General features: G+C 49.6%; 2 pseudogenes; both read left to right on the top strand.

Moving 5' to 3' along the window:
- Positions 1-2,185: 2,185 nt before the first annotated feature.
- On the top strand, positions 2,186-4,758 carry LOC137308592 (zinc finger protein 239-like; annotated as a pseudogene).
- The window catches only part of LOC137308606 (zinc finger protein 229-like), a 32,961-nt pseudogene continuing 29,539 nt past the window's right edge, over positions 4,591-8,012 (top strand).

Raw genomic sequence — 8,012 nt, 5'->3', positions numbered from 1 at the left:
TCACCTAATTCTCCTGCCTGTCAGGCTGACTCTATTACCATGTTATGTGTCCTCGCTAAAAAGGGACACAAGGGGGCTCGATGTTACCAGGGCTGCGGGTTCGCGGCGGGGGGGCTATTGGGTGCGTGGGTAACACGCCCGGTGAAATCAGTCTGCCCCCCGCGCGATCGCAGCCTAATTGGATCCACTTACCTGGTCTTCCGGGTTCCCCACTGCTGATCTGCGCGTCAGGCGGACTGCGCATGTGCAGGAAGCTCTGTCAGCTGGAGGAGCTCTATTTAAAGGGGCAATCCTCCACTGACAGATGCTGCAAGAAATAGGAAAAATTACAGCATGGAGCAGCCCAGGGGGAAGGCTGCTCCCAGTTTAATGATGCCTCACTCCAGGTATCATTAGATGGGGTGAGGAGGAGGGGGATAGCTGCAACACGTCCATTTCAACTGGGAGCGTTTCCCCCAGTATGGGAAACAGTCCCAGTTGTTTCTAAAATCCCACCCCTCCTGACATATTCCCTTAATCAGGTCTGTTAATGACCTGAAATACCTCGGTAAATACTCTCAAGTGGCCCCCCGCTGGCTTTAATTGCCTGCGGGAGTCCCACATGCGGGGGCTGCGCGCGCACGTCGGCGCGTCTGTGGGGAACCCGGAAGTGGGCGGGTTGGAGCCGGGCTCCCGACCCGCTCCGGGATTCCCTGATTTTCGGAGCCCCCCCCCCCCAGGAACGCACCCGATAGCGGGTGCTAAAATGGAGGCCGACAGGTCACAGGAGCACCACTTGCTCCGCCCTCCAACTACTTTTCCCTATACCGATTGGTCCGTTGCATCCGTCAATCAAGTCACGCCTGCCATGAGGTTGATCAGTACAAAAGAGGAGGGTCTCCAACTGAAACGTTAACTGTTCTCTCCACAGATGCTGAATGTTTCCAGCAGGATCTGTCTTTGTTTCACTAAAAGACACGTGATGAATGTATACCTCAGAATCACAGGCCTCAATCTGCTTGGGAAAGAATTAGAAAATAGGAACAGAGGAATTGATGGACCAAAAAGGACCAAGGTTCATCTAGTTCGTCTTCTACCATCCTGGTAGTCGCAAGATACAAAGCAGCCCGCTTGATTGGCACCCCATCCACCACCCTAAACATTCACTCCCTTCACCACCGGCGCACTGTGGCTGCAGTGTGGACCATCCACAGGATGCACTGCAGCAACTCGCCAAGGCTTCTTCGACAGCACCTCCCAAACCCGCGACCTCTACCACCTAGAAGGACAAGAGCAGCAGGTACATGGGAACAACACCATCTGCACATTCCCCTCCAAGTCACACACCATCCCGACTTGGAAATATATCGGCCGTTCCTTCATCGTCGCTGGGTCAAAATCCGGGAACTCCCTTCCTAACAGCACTGTGGGAGAACCTTCACCACACGGACTGCAGCGTTTCAAGAAGGCGACTCACCACCACCTTCTCAAGGGGCAATTAGGGATGGGCAATAAATGCCGGCCTCGCCAGCAATGCCCACACCCCATGAATGAATAAAAAAGAATTGATAATGGAGTTGTTGACTAATCATAACAATCAATCTCTTATCAATTTATCTCCAACAGACCCAGACATGAGGTGAGGAAAACCCCCAGTGGTGGAGAGCATTGGGAACCACAGGCCCAAAGTCACCTGTTCCTCAGAAGCAATGCTGCACTCACCACAGGTCAAGTCTTAAATTACTCACACACTGTATCCTCAGTTATATTTTTTTTATTCGTCCATGGGAAGTGGGCATCGCTGGCAAGGCCGGCATTTGTTACCCATCCCTAATTGCCCATTACTGAAAGAAATTTTATATAATTTGATTTGAATGCTTTATATACTAACTGCTCCCACCGTCTCCCTCGGCAGCCTGTGCCCATAGATTGAGCACTCGCTCCCTGAAATATAATCAGAATATGAAAGTACAACCAGTACCTGCTTCAATTCGATAACCTGTAGTGGAGATTTCCCGCTGCGACGGTGAAAAAGGACAGACTTTGCTCCCATCCCGGGCGTGCGGCGCTTCAATTCGTTTCCATGGCGGTCATCCTTACCCAGAAACCCCCGCGCCGTAGAAAGCGCCCTATCGGTCTGACGGGAGGCGAGCGCGCAGGCGCAGTCTGGAGGAGGGGGTCTCCGTCCCGAGCATGCGCGGTGCGGGCCGTGGGAAGAGAAGCTTCGAGAGGTCGGAGCGGAGCGGCGCGGCGGCCGAGTGCGGGCCTAAGGCCCGGAATGGCCGTGCCCGGGAAAGGGGAGAGAGCGCGGATCGGTGCAGGCTTCATAAACAACCGAGGGCCGGAACACATCAAACAGTCTCGGGCCCTCGCTCCTCCTCCGCCCGCACCCCGGGGCCCCGGTGATTCTCCTCACTCGCTCCGGCCGCCGGACTCTCCACAAGCGGCTGGAGCCCAGCCCAGGATGCACTGCGGGTCCCCGCCCACGTGGTATGTGGGAATGGGCGCATGCGCGCTGAAACTATCGCGGCGGATAGAGCGGTTTCTGGCGCGCTGGGAATTGTGGGTACTGAGGCAGCCATTGATGCGGACCGCGCTCCGACTGTGCGACGCTCCATCAGTATCGACCCTCCGACAGTGCGACGCTCCCTCAGTACTGACCCTCCGACAGTGCGACGCTCCCTCAGTACTGACCCTCCGACAGTGTGACCCTCCCTCAGTACTGCACTGAAGTGTCAGCCCAGATTTTGTGCTTCTGACTCAGGCGAGAGTGATACCCACTGAGCCACAGCTGACATAGGCCATATTCTAGCGTGTGGAGCATTCTGGGTATGATTGCCCGCCATTGTAAGCACCAATTGCTGATATTTCTGAGATGGGGTTGAGAAACACAAGGTGTAAATGATACCGTGAGCCGAAAGAGGTGCATTTGGAGCGGAGAACCAGTGACACACTGCGTAACCGGGCGCAAACATTCATTCTCAGCCCAGACATCACTTAGTGAAAGGAATAAAATTCATTTTATTTGATTTTAAATGGTTTAATTTACAAATTGAATCATGTTTGTGTCATTGTATTTCCCAACACAGATTCAAGGCTTCATTTTTTTGAATGTGGAAGGAGAAATGTTTGTCTGTTGTGTCTGTGGGAAAAGATTTCAAACATCAGTGTGAGTGGAAAATCACCGAGACACACACACCCGAGTGAGAGTGTTCCAGTGCACTGAGTGTGGAAAGAGCTTTAACCAGTTACACAGCCTGAAAAAACATCGCACCGTTCACAACGGGGAGAAACCGTCCACGTGTTCTGTGTGTGGACGAGGCTTCAACTGATCGTCCAACCTGGAGAGACACAAGGACACCCGGACCATGGAGAAACCGTGGAAATGTGGGGACTGTGGGAAGGGATTCAATTCCCCGTCTGAGGTGGAAACTCATCGACGCAGTCACACCGGGGAGAGGCCGTTCACCTGCTCCCTGTGTGGGAAGGGATTCATTCGTTCATCCACCCTGCTGAGACACCAGCGAGTTCACACCGGGGAGAGGCCGTTCACCTGCTCCGTGTGCGGGAAGGGATTCGCTCGGTCGTCCCGCCTGCTGGAACACCAGCATATTCACACTGGGGAGAGGCCGTTCACCTGCTCCTTGTGTGGGAATGGATTCACTCGTTCATTCCACCTGCTGAGACACCAGCGAGTTCACGCCGGGGAGAGGCCGTTCACCTGCTCCGTGTGCGGGAAGGGATTCACTCAGCGCTCGACCCTGCTGACACACCAGTGAGTTCACACCGGGGAGAGGCCGTTCACCTGCTCCGTGTGTGGGGAGGGATTCACTCAGCGCTCGACCCTGCTGACACACCAGTGAGTTCACACCGGGGAGAGGCCGTTCACCTGCTCCGTGTGCGGGAAGGGATTCACTCGGTCGTCCCACCTGTTGACACACCAGCGAGTTCACCAGTGACTGCAGGCGGTTGGATTCTGCTGTTATTGCTGCTGTTAATCACATCCAGGACTGAACCATGTTCATTCTGGCAGTTGTTAGAATTTACAATGTTAGAATTTGCTTTGTTCTCAATCAAAGTTAATCACATCTCGATATGTGTTAATATCAGAGGCTCGCAAGAACAACAGAGGCCCGCCAGTCATCACATTATCTATCTGGGATGCCCAGGACATAGACTGTTCCTTTGTATTGCCAGGCAGGAGACATCAAGTTAAACTTTAAGCAATTAAACTATTAACACGGCCATTATGTCGAGGTCTGGAGGAATCTCACTTCAATATATATTCTGGGCATCATGTGAGATGACTCACATTAAAGGGGATGATTTAAGAACAAACAGCAAGGCTTTTGGTTTGTGAAGCTGACAGGACGGTCAGAAGTCCAATCTACAGAAGCCAGGCCGGATCACCTTGGGCCTGCAGGAAACCAGTGTGTATGAGTTTATTGTCTCACCGTAATAGTTCTTATACTATTGGTGTCGGTGGAATAAAGTTGCATTCGGACAATACGCTCGATCCTGACCCACGGGGAATCATTGAATTGAGTTTAAGAGGTTTCCTTCCAGGTGCTTTGTTTCTGCTGACTGGCGGGTCTCACGACTTTGCTTGCGGTGAGGTGACGCTCTTTGAGGGTCGGAGTGAACATTTCCACGGAAATAATTGGCAAAGGAGTTTGAGAGAGACGGTGAGGTCCGTGTTTTTACTGGTTCCTGGATAGTTAATAGTGTTTCTCCTTCCCACTACAGGTAGATGGAAAATAAATAAATTTGTTCCTGTTACATATTACATAGAATGTACAGCACAGAAACAGGCCATTCGGCCCACCTGGTCCATGCCGGTGTTTATGCTCCACACGAGCCTCCTCCCTTCATCTCACCCTATCAGCATATCTTTCTATTCCTTTCTCCCTCCTGTGTTTATCGAGCTTCCCCTTAACAAGTGGAAACATCGTCTCTCCGTCTCCCTTTCGAATCCCTTCATAATTTTAAAGACCTCTCTCCGGTCTCTGTTCTGGAGAAAAGAGCCCCAGACTGTTCAATCTTTCCTGATAGGTATAACCTCTCAGTTCTGGTGTCATCCTTGTGAATCTTTTTTGCACCTTCTCCAGAGCCTCTATATCCTTTTTGTAATATGGAGACCAGAACTGTGCCCCGTACTCCAAGTGTGGTCTAACCAAGGTTCTGTACAAGTTTAACATAACTTCTCTGCTGTTCAATTCTCTCCCTCCTGAAATGAGTCCCAGCGCTCGGTTTGCCCTTTTTTTCCGGCCTTATTAACCTGTGTCGCTACTTTTAGTGATTTGTGTGTCTGAACCCTCTTCTGCCCCATTTTGAACCCCTCCCTCCCCCGATCCACAGGGCGGTCCCGGCCGGGGAACCCGCTCAGAGACTTCGCTCAAAATCAACCCCCGCCCCCGAATCCCGGACAGTGACCGGGGGGGAATCCCCGCCCCCTGGACCAATGGGACACCGAGACATCCACTGTGACGTGTACAAGGGGGAATCCCCGCCCCCTGGACCAATGGGACACCGAGACATCCACTGTGATGTCATCAAGGGGCGGTCCCTGTTGTCTGTTGAGGGGGCCGAATTTCCCGCTGGTGTTTATTGACGGGGAACGGGCCCTGGTTTTTGGTATTCGGGGGTGGGGCGAGGGATCGATGGCAGAGCTGCACCTCAGTGAGGCAGCTCCATCGGCCGTGAATAGGAGGAGATATTAACAGGTGGGACAGAGGGTGTTGATCTCAAACAGTGAGGGAGAGGGGACGGGTGGTTTACAGCTGAGGAGGGGGAAGAATTTTTTAATAATTATTGGTTGATGGCTCGTGCCGGCTCTTTATAAGAGTAATCCAGTCAGTCTCATTCCCCCACTCTTTCCCCGTAGCCCTGCAAATTTTTTCCCTTCAAGTATTTATCCAGTTCCCTTTTGAAGGCCATGATTGAATCTGCCTCCACCACCCCCTCGGGCAGTGCATTCCAGATCCTAACCACTCGCTGCGTAAAAAGGTTTTTCCTCATGTCACCTTTGGTTCTTTGGCCAATCACCTTAAATCTGTGTCCTCTGGTTCTCGACCCTTCCGCCAATGGGAACAGTTTCTCTTTATTTACTTTATCCAAACCCTTCAATCAAATCGCCTCTTAACCTTCTCTGCTCGAAGGAGAACAACCCCAGCTTCTCCAGCCTATCCACATAGATAGATGGAGAAGGACTTCATCCCTGGAACCATTCTAGTAAATCTTTTCTGCACCCTCTCAGTTCTGGGATCATCCTTGTGAATCTTTTTTTGCACCTTCTCCAGTGCCTCAATATCCTTTTTATAATGTGGAGACCAGAACTGTGCCCCGTACTCCAAGTGTGGTCTAACCAAGGTTCTGTACAAGTTTAACATAACTTCTCTGCTTTTCAATTCTTTCCCTCTAGAAATGAACCCCAGAGCTTGGTTTGCTTTTTATGGCCTTATTCACCTGCAATGCGACTTTCAGTGATTTGTGTATCTGTACCCCCAGATCCCTCTGCTTCTCTGCTCTATTTAGACTCTTATTATCCAAGCAGTATGAGGCCTCCTTCTTCTTCCTACCAAATGTACCACCTCACACTTCTCTATATTGAAATTCATTTCCCAATTACACGCCCATTCTGCAGGTTTATTAATGTCTTCCTGTATTTTCTCACATTCCTCATCAGTATTAACTATACCCCCAATTTGGAGTCATCCGCAATTTTTGAAATTGTACTTCTGATTCCCGAGTCCAAATCGTTGATGTAAAAGGTGAACAACAGTGGTCCCAGCACTGATCCCTGTGGACAACTAAAGAGGTAAGGGACAGTATAAGACATAAGGAAAGGGCATACAAAAAGGCAAAAAATGGCACAGATCCTGGCGAATGGGAAAGATACAAAGATCAACAAAGGGTCACAAAACAAAAAGTAAGGGCTACAAAAAGAGAGTATGAAAAGAAACTCGCAAGGGATATCAAAACCAATACGAAGAACTTTTATAGTTATATTAGGAAAAAGAGGGTGGTCAGGAGCAGTGTTGGCCCCTTAAAAATTGAAAGTGGGGATATTGTCATTGACAATGGGGAAATGGCGGACATGTTGAACAATTACTTTGCGTCAGTATTTACAGTCGAAAAAGAGGATAGCATGCCGGAAATCCCAAGAAAACTAATATTGAATCGGGGACAGGGACTCGATAAAATTAACATAAGTAAAGCAACAGTAATGAAGAAAATAATAACACTAAAGAGTGACAAATCCCCAGGACCAGATGGTTTCCATCCCAGGGTTTTAAAGGAAGGAGGTGAGCACATTGCAGATGCCCTAACTATAATCTTTCAAAGTTCTCTAGATTCAGGAACTGTCCCTCTAGATTGGAAAATTGCACATGTCACTCCGCTTTTTAAGAAAGGAGAGAGAAGGAAACCGGGGAATTATAGACCAGTTAGCCTAACATCTGTTGTGGGGAAAATGCTGGAGTCTATAATTAAGGATAGGGTGACTGAACACCTCGAGAATTTTCAGTTAATCAGAGACAGCCAGCATGGATTTGTGAAAGGTAGGTTGTGCCTGACAAACCTGATTGAATTTTTTGAAGAGGTGACTAAAGTAGTGGACAGGGGACTGTCAATGGTTGTTATTTATATGGACTTCCAGAAGGCATTTGATAAGGTCCCACATAAGAGACTGTTAGCTAAGACAGAAGCCCATGGAATCGAGGGAAAAGTACGGACTTGGTTAGGAAGTTGGCTGAGCGAAAGACAACAGAGAGTAGGGATAATGGGTAGGTAGTCACAATGGCAGGATATGACTAGTGGAGTCCCGCAGGGATCTGTCTTGGGGCCTCAATTATTCACAATATTTATTAATGACTGAGATGAAGGCATAGAAAGTCTCATACCTAAGTTTGCCGATGACACAAAGATTGGTGGCATTGTAAGCAGTGTAGATGAAAACATAAAATTACAAAGCGATATTGATAGATTAGGTGAATGGGCAAAACTGTGGCAAATGGAATTCAATGTAGACAAAT

Source organism: Heptranchias perlo, unplaced genomic scaffold, assembly GCF_035084215.1.
Source record: "Heptranchias perlo isolate sHepPer1 unplaced genomic scaffold, sHepPer1.hap1 HAP1_SCAFFOLD_134, whole genome shotgun sequence".
Classification (NCBI taxonomy): Eukaryota; Metazoa; Chordata; class Chondrichthyes; order Hexanchiformes; family Hexanchidae; genus Heptranchias; species Heptranchias perlo.
The sequence above is the reverse complement of the archived record's forward strand: the minus strand, read 5'-3'. Positions and strand labels throughout refer to the sequence as shown.